The sequence below is a fragment of the Temnothorax nylanderi genome, unplaced genomic scaffold (assembly GCF_030848795.1).
Source record: "Temnothorax nylanderi isolate EJ_2023f unplaced genomic scaffold, tnyl_v1.0 TNYL_tig0070_pilon, whole genome shotgun sequence".
Classification (NCBI taxonomy): Eukaryota; Metazoa; Arthropoda; class Insecta; order Hymenoptera; family Formicidae; genus Temnothorax; species Temnothorax nylanderi.
The window spans coordinates 15,762-32,556 of NW_027249132.1; the positions used below are offsets into that span (position 1 = coordinate 15,762).

At 36.7% G+C, this 16,795-nt stretch overlaps 1 long non-coding RNA gene across 3 annotated transcripts in view; it reads right to left on the reverse strand.

Annotated features, from left to right (window-relative positions):
* The window catches only part of LOC139773836 (uncharacterized), a 94,425-nt gene that overhangs the window by 15,713 nt on the left and 61,917 nt on the right, over nucleotides 1–16,795 (reverse strand). The window lies entirely within an intron of this gene.

Genomic DNA, 16,795 nt, shown 5'->3' on the forward strand with positions numbered 1-16,795 from the left:
CACTGACAGTTTCAATACTAATGTCATTGAGCGATGTTAAGCATTTTTTAAATTCTTGTTAATATCTACAACACTTTGTTGCTTTCTCTTCGGAGCATTCACTGCAAATCCAAGTGTGTTATTTTAACTGAAGCTCTTCTTACACATTTCTTGCCGTTTTAAATCACGTCATTTAACACGGTTGAACGTATTAAATTTTAAATTAGTACGATTAATCGTGTTAATTTAACACGCAACAAAACATGTAAAACGAACTTCAGTCAAACGTGTCATTTTTAGACGTTTATGCGTGTAGAAATGACACTTGAATCTACAGTGTTCTTATTAAATTTTCACGAAGTAATTCAATTTATGATTAATAAATCTATCTGTATGTAAATACGATGACACCTCTCGGCTTATGTGACGGAGAAAACATCGTACCTGATATCTCGGAGAAAAAAATTTCCTTCGTATCAGATGATACAGCTCGAGAAGCCGTTCTTCCAGATAAGTCGAAGAGACCGCGATCGCGTAATGCCGCCGCAGGTGATTCGTTTTCTCGTCAGCGCGGCGGCGTGCGCGAATACTGAATCCTCTTGAAATTGCTTCCCGGCTGGATACTATACGTCCCGCCTTTTGTAACGGCGTACTGAACACGCTCGTTCCGGCAGGCGGACAGCGCGATAAGTAGCTACGATACGAATGAGGAATCCCCGCGGCTCGCCTTGCTTTATACAAATCACGGCGAGATTCGGCGGTCACGTTGAAATACAACAGTAACGGATCGAACCGATGTAAACGTGGCTCACGATTTTATAAAAAATAAAAATTTATAATGTAGATATACATAGGCACAAACGTGAATACAAATTAAGTACTAGTGAATTACATTATAAATTTTTATGTTTTATAAAGTCGGGCGCTATGTTTATATCGAGATAAATTTCCGGGACGTCGAAAATTAGAAACTATATTTAAGGTGAAAATTTATCTTAATTGCCTTTAGATTTGTATGAGAGATCCTATTGCCTTCAGTTTGGCTGAAAAACGTTTTATTCAATATAAAGGAGTGAGGAATGGAGAGAAGCGATAATTATTATTTGACGAAAGAGAATTTAATATAAATACCCTCTCATTGAGGGTGCAAACATGTATAAGATTGGAGTTGGTATATGCGAAAATGATATGATTCGTAAAAATGCCAAATTTGCTGAAAAGAGGGGAACATTGATCCGAGAAGAATGTAAAGTGACGATAACATTATCTCCAGGGACCAAGAAAATCCCAGAATGAATAGAAGCATTTATTATTGCTTATTTCAAGGGTCCGGAAGTTTTTAAAAGTCATTTAACAAGAGACATTTGAATGAATTGCTTCCTTTTTAATTTCATGCATTATCTCTTTGTGTCACCCTTGAAAGAAAAAAAAATACGAAGAAATTCATCAAAGATAACGAAATAATACATATGTCATTGTCAGTCTGTCTGTTCGCGTGATGCAGTCGGCAATGACGCAATGACATAATTATAGGCCACAAAATGATTCAATTAGCGGTGAAAAGCTACACAATACACATGTCTAATAAAAGACGTTCCAAACACGTCTTAGTACGAAGTCATGTACTAAACTACAAACGTCTCTTTGTAACGGGATATTCTTGGAACGCAAATCGACCGGGCACCTTTACGGTACAATTACTGGTCAAGTTAAACACTTAAATGACAATAAAAGTAAAAATATATATTTATTGTTAACTTTTTTGAGGGAAATAGAGAAATTTTTTGTAACAAACAATCACGATTTTTATCGCATTACTTAAAAAACATTTTTTGTTTCTGCAATAGAATGTTTTAAAATTTTCATAAATTAAGTTACCTGCATGCCTGAGTTGCTCTCGTCAACTGAAAAATAATCGAATATTATTTTTAAGAGACGTTTTTTTTTAAATGTTGAAAATAAATTTTTAAATAATGTTCTTTGACGTGGACATAGGATAAAAATAAAAGCTATTTCAGTCATTAATGATATTTAGTTCAAGTAATTGCTTATTCAATTGTAACGCTTAATTCGAAAAATCGTTCGATAAATTTTTTATCTCTCAATAATTGGCTGCAATTACTGAGATACGATCTAGAACTCTACCGGTCATTATTAACTCATTAAGACTGCATAATGAATCTGACTCGTGATATGTACTATGTATCTGAAGATGAAAACAACGAGTCGGACTTAATAGAAAACTCATTATTCATTAAGGAACATTTATCTTTACATTTATATTCTTGATAAACACTTAGTTTATAATCGACTTTCATCATTTTTCAATTTTATTAAATTGCTGTTCTCTGGTTTTGACGTTTGGGGAATAAATACGGTCTCAATGACTATAGCAGACCCGCCCAGCCCCAGAGGGTTCCTCTTACCAGCATCAGTATAAGGTTTTTCAAATAAGAGTTGGGGATACTGTAAATCCAAGTGTGTTATTTCTACACGCATAAACATCTAAAAATAACACATTTGACTGAAGCTTGTTTTGTAAGAAGAGCTTCAGTTAAAATAACATACTTAAAGTGTACTGTTCATTATTTTGAAGCTAATTATGATACGCCTTTCAAAAACGTTTGAATCAATTTAGTATCTATGCAGTTTTTAACAAAAAATTAATTAAATAATTTAATAGTATATATATTTAAATATAAATATTACTATAATAATTAGTAAACCTGTAAGTAAATATAAATAATAACGAAATACAATTATATAAATTTCTTTGGTTAGCTGATATGGTGGATTAACAAAATATTACTTAATAATGACCAAATTCATATTTAAGGAAAGCTCTACCTGCAATTAGAACAGTGCTGATAAATCACAATTGATGTTAATATACATACATCGAGACATCTTGCGTCAGTTTATGCATGATCTATGTGTGAGGATTGAGCGGGTCGTCCAGTCTCTATTAATTTCTCTTTATCTCGTTCAACGAGACGACAGGGAGAAGAAAGTGAGTAAAAGCTTGGACAAGCCCGGACTAGAGATTAAATCCGGCTTGCGAGGGCACAAAGGAGCCGGCATTTCTCTCGCTGCTGTTAATGAGTTATTAAATATTCCTCGTGGATAGATTAAAAGCGATCTTGTCGTGTTGCCGTGTATATACGTATATTCAACGTACACTCGCGCGCTCTCGAGATTTGCGTATATAGGTATGCCGGTGATACATTAGCGGCGTGCGGAAAGTTTGCGGTTGCCGCGAGTGTTGCGATTAGTTAGTCCCGCCGGGACGCACTGAATTCACGGTAATTATCTATTCGACACGACCTCGTTTCGGATTCCCGCATCTGCGAGTGCCTCCTCGTGTAAACGCGTATCAACCCGTTTATTGTATCGTAAGACAATAATCCACGCCCAATTTCGCTGCTCGTAGGGTACCCAGCTCCCGCAGTATCGCGCCGCGATAAGGTACCGTGCCGTATCATTGGCCTCCGAAATTCTGTTTGTGGTCAATAAATCATGATTGGAGGGTATCAACGGTGCTTTCGCTAGACGCGACGTTAATACGCGCGAAATAGATTTCTAACGCAAATTCACGATCTCGCTTCCGGATATTCGCGTATATCTGTTACCTGTTACAAGAAATTTTTAAGAAACAACATTATCGTCGGAAAAAAGAATAGACATATATCTGTCTTTGAATTCGCAACATTTTAGCCATGCAAATCGATATGCGAACGTTTACATTTTTAATTTTTTAAATAGTAGATACTATTATTTTTCCTCACACACATTGTTCTATTCACTGTATACATCGCAAGAATTTTAAACAGTCCGCTAACGTGCGCAGCTTGTGGTCGACGATACCGTATATTTAAATTAATCGCGAGTACGAATACGCCGCGGTGGGCGCAGATCTGAGAAAACTTATACGTATACATATATTATATATTACACATCCCACGGACGACAGCACAGACTTATACGGGAATTGCTCGTGAAAGTTTTTAATGAAAATTTGTAATCTTGGATATTCCGCGAAAGCTGGCACGAAGTTTTCGGGCCGTTGCGATGAAAATGTTAATCAAACGATGCGCAGTCGGGCACGAGATCGACGGAGTCTCATTGTCTCAATGTCCTGTATAAAGTGCATATTTCTAGTCGATTTTCTAAATGCTTTTTCATCAGCTTTTTCACGTCTCGACCAGCTTAAAAAACAAACGTCGTATTATTATACATTTGTTGTTAATTTGATGCACTATTTGAGCATTGATCTACATCTACATCGAATAAAAAATAGTCAGTGACTATTTATTGCTTTTTTTAAATATTGAACTTCATCGACACTCCGTAAGATTAACCGTAAGATTATGGAAAATTGATGGCTCCCTTCTCTATAATTATTCAAAACATCTTATTCATCATGTGCATTAATTATTGATATATTAGATTAGCAGATAGAATGTTCTTCTTTAAAAGGTTCATTTTCTTTCTCAATACATATATTTGTATAAGCCAGTATCTTATTTAAAACATTATCCGAAAAATAAAATTGACAAACATCTAAAATGAATAGATTTTACGTTAATTTCATTGTCTTATCATTCCATCTAAACTTTACGGAACGCCGAGCGTGAGATTTTCTTAAAGTCAGATATATCAAGGGAGTATTTCCGTCAGTCTTGTTTAGAAAAATGAAGATTTCGTAGTTTAACAATTTTTTACTATTGACGTAGAAGAGTCGATTACGCGGAACAGTTCGTAAAAATAGTAATAATTCATCGGAACTGTCGCGGCCGCGCGCAAAGAACGGTAAACCTTACGAGCGCAAAATACAATGGTCGCAAGAAATACTAGGTGTAACCGCGCGGGGTTCATTTCAGCACGTGCATCCTCGTCTCACGCCGCTCGAGACGTAAGCCCCGGGCCCTTCTTGGTTTACGTGTAATGTTTCCCGGTCACGTTCGGGATATGCATGAACTTTAAAAGTGGCGCCTTCGTGCTTACGGAATATTAAAGCCATTCATATTTACCGGGGACTAGATACTGTAGGCACGTAATAACGCATTTCTTCTTGCCGCCTGTCCCGGTACCCTCCGTCTCCGTTTCTCTCGCCGCACTCGTTAAAATTATCGCTTCGCCTCGGATATACGTCCGCACGTCGGCGTAATGCCGCTCTTATTCAGAAATATCGTTATCCTTCCGCGGACATGTCACGCGGAGAAAGCGCCCGAGTCCCGAGTGCACGTTCACGCGACCACAAGGACATAAACTGCGCATAATGTTCCACGCATGTGTTGCGTGTCCTGGGACATATATCACATTGATGTATTAAAGAGGGTAGCCGCAGAGGGATCGTGGGGAACTTTTGGAACTCCGATCAATTTCTGAATATAATTTTATCAAATATCGCCATTGCTCTTCCTGCCAAATTCTAAATACACAAAGAAATAAAAATATGTAAAAAGGTGAATAATAACCCTAGCTTCCCACACTTCCAAATTTTTACGGATTTCCCACACTGGGGTACAGGCTACCCCACGTCGTATATTTAGCTAAAACTATATGAAGAAATCAACTGATTTTGAGTCCCTTTTTTCCATCGATACGCAAGACATCAAGGAATATGCCTATGAATAAGAAAATATGAAAAAGACAGTAGTTTGGAAAATAGTCGCTTGTAAAGAAAAGGTAAATTCTCGAAGCAAACTAAAGAATTTTACCTGGGATTACAGGCACCCAGTGCCACCAAATCACCAAATCTAATCTCTACGTATTTTCCTATTAATACGACCTTACTCGACGACTACACACACGATCAAACAATGAATTTTCCACTAAATAGGTTTTATCTCAAGGGTAATAAGTTCATGGTGGAACCAACAGATAGGGCCTATTAGTTTAGTAGAAACCTTGCTGTCGCATATTAGGAGCCTATCTCATAATAGGGGACTTTCCTCTACAATTTCGCGTTATAACAATATTGTTATAATATTGAAAGTTTTCACACTCTATAAAAATATACGGTATTCATTAAAAGAGTTTTGCATCTCAAAGCTTTGCGTCTCACGCTGATATTTTCTATAATTAATAATAAAAATAAAAAATGTAACCCTTTTTAATTCGCCGTATAACAAAACCGATCGTCAGCATGTGACTAATGTGCGCGCTCCACCTTATTTCTTACTGTCACGGTGCATTAGAAGGCTTCGGACAGTTTGAGTGCTTCTTTCAGCGCCGAGTTTACACACAAACTCACTTTGGCAGAGCTCTCGCCGTTTCCTTCTGTCCGATGATTGTAAGAGGTGCCTACGTGGTGAAGTTATATCGATAGAGCCATGGATTTACTGGAAGAAATGCGAGGTGGTTGTGATACATAGCGATATGTCCCACATATGTTCTAGGACATGGCAACAAAAAAAAGACCACGTCGAAAGATTATACGATGTAGAGTATAGCTACTACACTATATAGAGTATGTATAGAGTGTCCGCTATTTACACACAACTATCTCTTTTTCATTTTTGTGCCTGTACTTGTATGTAGGTACTTTTTGCAACAAATATTTGTATTTGTGCATGTGCACTGAAAATCAAGATTCGCTCAATGCTTTATACTATGCAATTATCGCGCGGAAGAAACTGCTGAGAACACGTTCGTCATTCGTATTCATGATGCCAGAAAGTCTCTGTTTGTACGCTAAGAAGTATTCCGAATTACTAAGGTCATGCATCTTGCTCGCGCCGTGCGGTTGAGCAATTTAGACCGGTGGAGGTGAGATTTTTCTCGCTGGTAAGATTGCATCTGTACTGCGCGCGATGTACATACAGGGTATCCAGTAAATTGTAGCACAACCAGTAACAAGGAGATACCTACCTCGTGGAAAAAGAGCAAGAGAAAATATACGAAAATAATGTTTATTATTGGATGCATATAGTTTACTTCTGTAAAAGACTAATATTCCATTTGCAAAATATAATAGGTGTCATTAATTGTTGTAACAAAATTGTACTCCAATCAATATAAAAATTCAATAGTCAGATAGACGTACCTCCGTAATTAAAATTGCGTTTTAAAAATGTTGCGAAAAAATTTATTCTATATTTTCCATTTATCTTATTTTTTCGTGAAAAGTCACTTTTCTCGCCAGTTGCACAATGAATTATTAGACACCTTGTATACATCCCACCGTCATTTGTACAACGTCGGGAAGATGTCCTTTTTAGATTCTCCTCGTTACTCGCTTATTGCCCAGGATTCCGTCTTTTTCCATTCGCAATATTGTTCCTGTTTGCTACAGGGATTCCCGCGGCGTCACTGTATGCGCGTCGGCCAACTAGCTAGATCGATCAGATTAATCCTTAACACCGCTACTAACGCAACGACACAATAATTCCCGATCGCGAAACTGATAGCCGTCATTTTTCAATAAACAAGAATAAAGCATTATGGGATTATTTTGTTTTACGCGAAAGAAGATTAATGGCAAATATATGGTATTATCGGCAGCAATTTATATCTCTTTTTATATTTACTTACAGTATTTTCTAATAATTTTATGATAGCTATTAAATTCTTTTACCAGCGATATTTAGCGAGAGATTAATCTGTATTAATTCCGGACGGAGTGTGATGAATGGACGGGTGTATTCCCTGTGAAACCATCGGACTATCGTACAAGGATATGTTCGTCAGCCCTATACGAGAGATAAAAAGAAACTGCCAGCATCGTTAGTCCAGTAATGCATCTTCTATGCATTTAACCTACATCTTTAACGAAAAATATAAAAAAAAATTATTAAATCGCTAATAAAATTTTCACTAACGTAATTTTCGAATAATTAATGTTCACATTTATATGCCTCCGCTTTTTCGGAACGCGTTTATTATAGGTAGTAAAATGTCCTACTTAACATCATTGAGGATCGCCTTGCGAATTATTTTGAAGCGTAGTACGAAGGTACTTTTACCTGTCGCGCAATTTCTCGCGAGTTGTCGAATGCAATTGGCGAAATGCATGCGAAAAGCGTCGCGCGCAAACGTCGATTGTAATTTAAAGCCATGGATGTGTGTGCTCTCGCGATGGGTCTGACAGCACGTACGGCTCTTGGTAAAAATGACACGAGGAGCGTTTTGAAAGCTCCCCCGATGTATACGGTCCCGTTGCTCCTCGCAGTTATCAAAACCGCCCTGCGTGTTGTGAAAAAAAGCTGCAGCCGCGCGTTGCAGGATGAATTAAACGCTGTAAGATTTTATGATGGCTTGAATTTTTCAGGGAATGCTAGTTACCGCCCGTCAAACGTCGACAGCGGCTATCTTACTACACGACAGGTCACAGAATATAAAGCAGCGAATTTTTGCGCTTTTGTGCGATGGAAATGGTTCACAATTACAGCGTGACTTGATAAAAATGCATCAGATATGCGAGATGATTATTTTTGCAACTGCGGTTCTTTGACATATATTGCTAAATCCATTATCTGAATTCACAATTTACAACACTTATAATTTATTTTAATTACTAGTTGACTTTTTATATTTTTTGTTTCTTTCTGTTTTAATATAAATTTTAAAGAATGAGTTCAACTAAAGCTAAGAATTTAGAATTTTATAATTAATTTAGGAAGAACTTTAGAATTATGCATTACGTCAAAATTCAGTAAAGTCTATGCGAGATTAATCGAGGCTTGTAACTGTGCGATCTATTCTTTAAAACTCCTTCATCTTGGCTGAACGGGTGATCAGCAAAATATGCATTGAAAGCGTCGCGTTTGCATTTCGCGACGTATTCTATTCTTCACGGTCGTTGCGGAGGCTGATTAATTTTCGTCTCGCGAGAGCGTGGCGGATTGTTGTAACAGAAGACGCTCCTCGCGAGTTTCAAAGAACGGCATTGTTTCTCCGGCGGCGAGCGGCAGCGTGAATAATTAATTAGATCAATAACAATCCCGCAGGGTACGCTCGTGTACGCTCCTAGTACAATGTCGCCGAACTATACTTCACAACGATCTACGGCTTAATTCGTGTTCGTCGGCGGTGTCGGCGACGGAAGATAATAAGAATAATGTCCCGTGATTATAGGCCAGCCCTCATGATATCGCTTTGTTGCCGTCTTATCAACAGGAGCATGAAAACTCTCGGTCGTTCTTTATAGTGCAACTTAACATAATCGCGCGTCCTTCATATGCAAAGGCGTTCGGTTTTTTTTTTTTGCGCGAAATATTTGCAAGCAGTTTTACGACGGCGCGCGGCGGAGTCGTAGATGCATGTCGTCACGCTTAATTCTTACGAGAAGAAAAATGGAAAGAGAAAAAGAGAGGAAAAGAGTGAGTCGAGACAGAAAGAGACAGAGTTGAGGGAGAGAAGAGAGATCGCGTGCGGAGTAAAATACCTATTTCAATATTTACTTGAAAATTAAATAATACAAGGAATGCGTGGCTATTTGTAAGCAAATTTAAACAAAAATATTCAGGCCAACATGAATTGGTAAGTACAGTTGTCAATACAATATTTATAGTAATCATTTATCTAGCTAGATGCAACATTTATAGGTACATTTAGTTGAAAAAAATCCGAGTAAAGATCGAAACTAATACTAATCTCTATTATGAATGTCGAATCTTAGTTTTAATGAGAAACTATGAATATTTATAACGTACGGACATCTGCGTTTACTAACACATTTACTGACTCAATTATCGTTGTTGAAATTTATTCCATGTTCTCTCTCTGAACAAAATTTTTAATATACGAGTGGATATTTCACAAGCGTTACAATTATAAGTTTATTATGATAACATATACTGTAGAGAGTATAATTTTTTAAGTTTATTTTATATCCGTATTTTAATTGCCTTCGCTATTAATTAACGTCAATTTTCACGGTTACGGTTCATCTTCGAAAATACAAGAGAGAGCTAGAGAAATGTGGTAAAACACTATTATCTTTCACTGTTAAATGCAGGTTTCATGAATAAAGTCAATATTGTTCCCGAGAGAAGGATAATTTTGCCCGTACTGCTGAAAGCATCGCGGGGAAAATACGCTACGATTTCGGGTGCGCTCGAGGGAAGACGCGCGGAAAATAATTCGCGAGCACCGTCATCGTCCGACTGCAAAATTTCACCGTCGCAAAGTCAGCGCGCTTTTTCGACGTGGCCATGAAGGCTTTTGGCCTCTCTTTTTTATCGCGCGCGAACCCTTTTAATTGCATTTTTATTGCGGCGCTATGTACGGCGCGCTGCTTTCCTCATAATGCATTATTCTCTCGTTAGACATAAAGTTTTCCATACGTGTCTCACGTCTAAATTACAACTACGACATATCTTTCTCGCATGTTGCTAAGTTTTTTAAGAGACCATCGTACACGTATTTTATGCATTATACTAGTTCCGCATTTATTATCGTTACATAAATAAAAAAAAATATTAAGTGAAATATTCAAAATAAAGGATTATTTCCAGTTTGTGGTAAATAGTCATGTGAATAGTCATGAGTTATATATTAATCGATAGGGAGAGAGGTGTTTCTCCGAAGTACGAAACAAAAAATTTTAATTGCCTAATTGCTGGCATGTGGATGTCTTTGTCACCTTTGGGCTTTGATAGAGGTACTGGTCATATCCCATATGGTCAGATACCATATGACTGTCATCATATGCGCTGCAGCAACCATACACCCATTTTCGAAACAGCAATAACATTCTGATATAACGGCGCATCGTGTCCAAGGAGGTTAACGAACTGTACTGAGGTTAACGAACTGTATCGAGGTTAACCTAACCAAATATATTTCAAACAAGACATTTTTCAATGTCTTTTGGTACAATTTGTTATCATCGCGGGGGTGCTTTAGGGATTGAAAAGAATGCAGACTGTGCACAATGGTCATGTCAACATGTACAATGGTCATAGAAAATTATGGACACCCCTTAGAGGACTGGGCCTAGTGGATCTAGCACTTAGAAGACTGGGTTGCGTTCGAAAACTGTTCAATTTTTAGTAAGTAACAAAGATAGAACGACACGCTGTCCACCTGAGTAAAGTTTTTGAACGCAGTCCTGATGAGCGTACAAAATAATGTTCATGGGACTATTGGGACTTAATTCTCCTTTAACGCCTTATTACAATCCCGGCCTTGATCCCGGTCGTGTGTCCAATTCTTGCAAACCGCGTCTAATTTCAAACTGGGCATAGTTTTTTTCAATGAGACACAGATGGTTCAGTACACGCAAATCCAAGTGTGTTATTTTAATTAAAGCTTTTTTTACACATTTTTTGCCGTTTTAAATCACGTCATTTAACGCGGTTGAACGTATTAACTTTTAATTTAATACGATTAAACGTGTTAATTTAACAAGCAATAAAACATGTAAAACGAGCTTCAGTCAAATGTGTTGTTTTTAGACGTTTATGCGTGTAAAAATAACACACTTGGATTTGCAGTAGTATCAATGTAATTTATGGAAACTGAGGATATATTCAGCTGAATGTGAGAAGCAAATGATTACTCCTATGAAACTTGAGTAAAACATTGCACGACTGTTGTAGAAGAAGCAATATTACGTATACGATGAAATAGTTATTGGATCTCATTTTATGCAAATGAAATGAAAAATAATTGATTCATTCTATAGTTACTTTGTCGTTATTGAAAGTTTCCTCCTCTTCTCCTTCTTCTCCATTATTTTTTCCTTCATCCCGTTATTCTCATCTTTTTGTCAGATCTGTTTGTTGCACTCATATTATGCAATACTCGTGAAAACGTGGATAATTATGATCGTACGCATTACAATAAAATAATTGACCACACTTTGCATGGCACTCTCGATATTGATTGCACGCGACGCACGCATTACTACTTTACGATGAAATCCTATTGAAACGTGATCGTAAAAATAACATAAAAAGAAGAAGAAAATGCGAAGCTGATCTGCTCGATATTCGCAAATCTCGTAAATTAGCACAACAAAAGAAATCTGAAACAACGAAAAATCTAAATTGCAAACGTTATGGTTATACGAATGCCAAATGCGCTATGCAATTGACAAATACTGAAGTACGAGTTTAATTACGGTTGTATAAACGTACTTATTAATTAAACGCGATGATATTGAAAGTCAATCTGTTTCGTATCTGCGATGTTCCGTTTATGCTTGAAACATTTAAAAAACGTTGAAAACATTAAAAATTTCAATACCGTGCAGTGCGACACAGTACTATTAAGAAAATTGAATTAATGAAAACGCGAACATCCGATAATATACATATAATTAAAATTCAATTTTGCACGCCTAATATATTTCGAAGAATTTAATAATCCGGCGATTTGCGTGTTATTTCGCTGTCGATCTGAAAGTGACAATTTACATTTCAATAAGCGAAAATATCGCGCGCGTATAAATAGTATAATAAAGCAATATTTTACAATTCCCGTTCCGTACTGTTGTGATTCTTAACGGAACGAATAAATTGCGCGAAATATTTGTTTCATTAGGATAGTCACAAAATTTACAATCGTCAATTGCGGGAGTTAATTCATCGTATATGTTATTAGTTAAGCTAATTATTTTGTAGGAAATAATAATTGCGTTGGCTTTTCCGCGTTCCGCTTTTTAATATTTTTAAATATGCTTTGTATTGCGAAATACACCTACAACATTTTTAAGTTATCTAGCTATTTTTAAACTTGCTGACGTATTAAGATAAAAACGTTTTATACTCAATAGTTTTTATGCGTGCAGTTGGCGCCTTTCTTTTACTTTTTTTGAAAAGATAATTTTTTAATAATTTTTTTACACAGTTTTATAGTAAATATAATATATCAATAGTTTATTTTAACATTTTAACATTTTAACATATTTCAACATTTAACAATTGTAAATTATTGTTATACAAATAATAATGTCAATTATTTCCTCAGAGAGCATTGGAGTCAATATTTACGAGAAGAAAAGATTCGTTTCACATCTTACTTTGCTTTGTATTTCTCAAGTAACGCCGTACTCTCAGCCGCAGTTACACATCGAACTTTGCCGAGCTTTTCAATTCGGAATTTTCACGTGCTCGATACGACTTTCGCGAGAGGAGTCGTCCCGCGGTGAAGTTTCGCAGCGAAATATACGGCCTCGCAACTGCGGTCGCGAGAAGTTGGAATTTCCTTAATGACGCACTTCTGGAACTTGTTGTGCGCGAGCGTGCGAAGGGGAGAAATCTAACTCGACCGGAAGTTATGCTTTATTACGTTTCGCTTGCATTAGCAGTTTCGACTCCGCGCGATAACCGTTTCCATTCCGCGAACGTTGCGGGGATGCGCGTCGTCCTGAATTTGTTTCCCGCAAGTTCCCGGTAACTTTTCACGCTCTGTCCTTCGCGCCGACCGATTTCACAGAGCACTGGAAAAACCGCGGACCATTGTGGCAGAACGGATGAACGGGACAGATGAAAAATTGGTCTAAAAATACAAACTCTCATCGACCCGTATTCTGCAAGCTAAAGAACTAACACCGAATTGTTATGTATTATGCAACTATTAAAAGAAAAATATATAACCCCGTCACATCTATTCAAAAAATTATAAACAAACTTATAAATATTACTGTGGGATTCGATCTAATAATTATAATCTATGATGGCATTAAAATAAGATCTAACAATAAGAAAGACAATAAGCGGTCAATTGATCGAGTGTGTTAGCGTTTTCGATTTGTTGACTCGAGCTGAGTTTTCTTAAGTTCGTTAAAATAAATCCTTCTTTTCCTAAACACCGATTTATTCCTTCCAGTGCACCGGCTTCGATTACTCTACATTCCTATATTACACATGGGAATTAGAACAATTCATTGGACGATATACAATATATTTAGCTTTCTGAGAGGCAGTTCTATGTAGATCGTTTTGTGAAGCGAAAAGATCTAGATTATCTTTAGATTATGTGTTCTTAAGTTCATTAAAATAAATTTCTTTTTTCTGAATATCGATTCATTCTTTTCTCTACTCTACATTCCTATATTACACATGGGAATTTATTGGACAATTCTCTCTCCCATTGGATCGTTGGATATAGAATATATTTGTTGGTTTCTTGTGTTTAATTTTGTTAACTTCCAACAGATACTTAAGGTTGCCGATGTCTTTGTTCGCTTTCTATAATACCTATCCTTCTGATCTTGACTTAATCCCGCTTTAGCTTTCGACACGGTCAGCAATTATGGGAGAGACCGGTTTTTGTGACTAACTTTAGTCATTACGACTATTCTGTTTTCGAGCACAAGGGCCGTTGTATAAACGTTCCTTATTACCGATGCCGATGAAAGCTCATGTGGTCTCTGTCTTTTTATGTGTGTACGTACCGCAAGCACATGAAGCGTCACATAGTTCGGCAAATTGCAGTGGATAAGTGGATTGGCTAGAAAATCCGCGCATTCGACGGAAATTATTTGGAATTTGGGACTGGAGAGGTGAGGACCGATTTGACACTTCTCTCGATTAAACGTGCGGCTTGTCCGAGCAATTGTCTTCAATAAGAAATTAAAATAGTACTGGGGCTCTTTTCTAATTACCTCGGCAAACTTGTTCGCTAAAGCTATTAAGTGGCGAGAATAACCCGTTAGCCACGCCAACGAGATGTTGTGACTTACAGAAGGGTTCCTGAATATCATTAATATAAAATTATATCATGTTATTTTTGGAAATTTAAATTAATCTCGAATCTTTATTTTGTCGCCGGCAAAAGTCTTGAAATGTTTGTTAATAAGTATCATGGAATCCTCAAATATTATAAGAATAAGTCGTACTACCGACATTAATAATTTCGAAACTTATTACATGTTTACTTTATTTTCTCATTAATTCTCATATCTTTTATATCCAAACGTGAAACATATATAACATGCTTGCAACAAGAAAGATTCATTAGAAAAAAGCTGATCGTTAATTATATTATCTATCGTCAAACTTGCACAGACTTGCACCAGGCAATACACGAGACAATACGCGAGAGGAACGTTATTATTAATTACAAATATTTATATGCGTTGCATTGTGTTACTATCGAAATACGGCCCGTCCGGTATCTCCGGATCTTAGAGTTCGCACGGCCGCGACTTCGCGGTACCCTCTATCCGCGCTATTAATCAGGCGGCAAGAAAGCGGACGAAAAAGCGAGACGGCTATGATTTATAACCAGACGCGCAGAGACGGACGCTCGAGTTTAGATCGCGCAGCGATGCATGCTCGGTTGCGCAATAAATAAAGTCAAGCGGCATTATTCCGCGCGCGAAGCGCGTGAAAAATGATTTGCGTCCGACTCAACTGAAATATTAAATTGTATACCGAATTAATTACGCTCTTTATCGCGCCCCATCGTCGCACGCGTCCAACTTCATCGAGCGCGAGAGATTTAATTATGTATTCGCCGCTCAGATAGTCAGGAGTTCCTGACGTGATAAGGCGAACCGGAACAGTTAAGGATCGAAAAATAAAAATACCTAAAGGCCCCATGCAAACCGAAATTTTTGGTAATGCTCTCGACCCAGACAGTACCAAAATCAGGACATAAGACGTCTTTTAAATGTCTTTAAGACATCTTATCTCCTTTTGAATATGCGTGCTGTCTGAGAAAGGTGCTATTTAAAATGTAACTTTTTGGGAAGTATATAGGAATAATTCTTTATAGAAAATATTTGAATACAAAAATGTTTGCGCGTGCGGTATTCTTTCTCGACAGTCATTGCTAACCCTTTTCACAGGTCGCACCGAATAATACTTTTTATGGATTTTTAAAAGATTTTCCGACTTTTGTTCTCGCATAAACATAAGAATTAAATGGAGAGGATTTATGGCACCAAAGAATGCTATGCTTTTTTTATAGAAGTTTAACATAACAGGTCGTTATTCATAACTTCTTAATTTTCGACTTCAAATATTTTGGTTGTTAAGCCTAAAGCTGACCGTTCGTGTAAGTGAGTGGCTTTAAGTACGATTTCTAAAGATTTCTCTAAGGCCCGATTCTACAAATATTGTTTAGCTTTAATCTTAGCTTAACTCACTCTTCGTCTCTTTCTAAGGGGGACAGTTAGAAAAAGTCGAAGACTGAGTTAAGCTAAGGTTAAAAATTAAATGACGTTTTTGAAATCGAGCCTAAGTGTTTGCCGCCTTTGGAATAACTTATACCTAAATTATTTATTTATTGAAAACTAATTTATTTATTTCTTTATTTACTGATAAACTTCAAAACAGATATGATTTAGAATTTAAAATTAAAAAGTGATGGTTGCGAAAGCAATTTTTAACTATCAAATTATATGAAAGCGTGATATTATCAGTATCAATGATCGCTCAAGTGCGTTCAAGAAAATATTTACTGCAGTAAATATCTATTACCCTGATTTAAAAAGTTTCGCAGCGTTAGATTTTACAGATCGTGAGGCGATATATTATATTTATATTTGGATATAACGATACTTGCCGTGAATACGATCGGTCGGAAAACTGTATTCATATCCAAGTACGTTCTTAAAGATGTATTTATGTATGAATGATATGCTAAGTGAGAGAGAAAACCCTCGGGAACGTCTATTATTTATCGCAGTGAATTTCAACCGGAGTCTCTCGGATCTGTTTCACGAAATCAAATCGAGTGCTTATTCCGGATCTTTTATTCTCTAATTATAGTTAACAGATGGCAGATATTTCATAAATAATAAGAATAATAAAAATAGATACAGAAGCATATTTAACTTGAATAGTTTAAGAATTTAAGAGAAAATTTATAAGATGATTTCATAACAATTACTTGAGACGACAAGCTTCAGCATGTT